This window comes from Arachis ipaensis, chromosome B02, assembly GCF_000816755.2.
Source record: "Arachis ipaensis cultivar K30076 chromosome B02, Araip1.1, whole genome shotgun sequence".
NCBI lineage: Eukaryota > Viridiplantae > Streptophyta > Magnoliopsida > Fabales > Fabaceae > Arachis > Arachis ipaensis.
This window is the reverse complement of record NC_029786.2, coordinates 29,018,547-29,020,916: the sequence shown is the minus strand read 5'-3', so window position 1 is coordinate 29,020,916 and position 2,370 is coordinate 29,018,547.

Here is a 2,370-nt window from a genome sequence, read left to right as displayed (position 1 = left end):
ATGAAAGAATAAAACACAATCATAAAATTAAAAGATTGAAGAATAGAAAATCACTAAAGTTTGAAAGAAAAAAGAAGAAACAAAAGATCAATTCGAAGGGAATCGAAGAAAACACAAGAAAACATATTTTCTAGTAGGCGAATCAGATCAGAGAACGAAAAAATAAAAAACAGAGAAAAAAAACCTGAAAACAAATCTGATTTGAGAGAAAGAGAATTTTCATTTACCTCTTTGAAAGAATCTGAGCTTCTTCCTCCGTGAGCTGGCCTCAATGCAAACACAAAAATCGATAATTAGAAAAAGAATTTGAAAAGTCAAAGAGAGAGAGAGAGAGTAGTGGATGAATGTGTGAACCTGGCCGGAACGGGTGGAGGTGGCGGGAGGTGAGGCGGCGATTTCCGTGGGAGAAAGAAGACAGTGATGAGACCTCAGGAGATGGCGCCGAGACCGGAGAAGATGACACCGACGGGACCTCAGGAGACGGCGGCGAGACGCGTGCAGAAGACGGCGGCAAAAAGACGACAACGCGCGTAGAAGAAGGATGATGGTATCTGATTAGAGGAGATGAGAATGGTGTGGGTGACTTAGGGTTAGGGAGGGTAATTTAGATAATATCTTTTTTTTTTAACTTAGCGACCGCTTTTGTGATTGATTAATTTATAAAATTGGTCGCTAATTTAAAAATTAGCAACCGATTTAGTGACCATAACTTTAGCGACTGAATTAGTAACTAACCAGGTTATTCTATTTACCTATAAATCGTTTGCAAAATTGGTTGCTAAATTAAAAAATAGTCACCGATTTTGTGACCAAGAGTCCCAAAGACATTCCTTCTTTTGTTTTGGTTGCTAATTCGGTTGCTAAATTAAAAAATAACGACCGATTTTAGCGACCAGTTATATTCTACTTGTATAAAACTAGTCGGTCGCTAATTCGGTGGCTATTAGTGATCGATTATGTTAGTAACTAAAATCAGTCGCTAAATTAACAATTAGCAACCAATTTAGTGACCATTAATTTAGCGACTGAATTAGCAACTAAAAAGTTGTCCACCCTATTTCACTATCAGTTGCAAAATCGGTAGCTAAAATAAAAAATAGCGACCGCTTTTGTGACCAATAGTTCCAAAGATATTATTTCTGTTTTGGTTACTAAATCAGTCGCTAAATAAAAAAATAGCGACTGATTTTAGTGACCGATTTTATTTTGGTTGTATTTAAAACTTATCTGTCGCTAATTCAGTTGCTATTAGCGACCAATATTGATTTGGTCCTGGAAATTCTGTATCGGTCGCTATTAGCAACCAATTTTTTCGGTCGCCAAAAATCGGTCGTTATTCCAGTACTTTCTTGTAGTGTTATAGAGGCAGATTTTTAATAAATCTGGATTGATTCGATATCTATGATTTGGGAGCGAAACCTACTTCTTTTTTATGGATACCAATTTCAAAAATTGCACTAAAAATTATATTTGAACAAGTAAAAAAAAGAAAAACTTGCAAAGTAAACTGAAATTGAATCACTTTAATTTGAAATTAGAAAAAATAGAGAAAATATCTTTAAATTTAAAGAAAATAGTAAAATGCCTCTAACATAGTCGAAGGATTTTAAATTTATAATAACAATGCAAAACTTTAAAGAATAAAGAAGAAAAACTTGCAAGAAAAAAAAGTAAATTGCAGAAAAGAAAAATTACAAGAAATTTTAAAAGAAATGAAAAGATGAGGAATGACAAAAAAGAAATTCGAAGCAGACTCAGAAAATCGCTGAGACGTGAGTGTGCGTGAGCGTTTTTTAAAGACGAATTTCAACCCTTTGACACTACTGAACCTTCTTAGTTTATAGAACAAGCTGACCAATTCTATATTGCTAAGTGTCACCCTCAAGGAGTTCAAAAATAACTGTTCCCGTCAAATGCAAATCCAAGTAATTGTGATTTGTATAATTCACTACGCAACTTGTTGACCTCATTTTTTGACAAGCCTACGCAAATTGAAACTTTCTGTATGTGTCGATTCTTATCCCTTCAATCGACATTCCTGTTGATTCAGTCGGTCGAAATTCTTTGACCAACAAGAGTGAAGTATTGTTTTTGTCCTTAATATTTGGCGTAAGTCTTAAAATTAAAGTTGTCCCTAAAATTTAAATCGTTATACTTAAGTCTCTAACATTTTAAAATAATCTCAATATTGTCTTACCGTTGATTCTATTAACAAATTATTAACAAAGGATAACATTGAGACGATTTTAAAAGGTTATATATTTAAATAAGATAATTTAAATATTAGCAACATATAACTTTGAGACTAAATTCAAATATTGGAGACAAAAACAATACTTTACTGTAATTTATATAATTCTCATATGAATT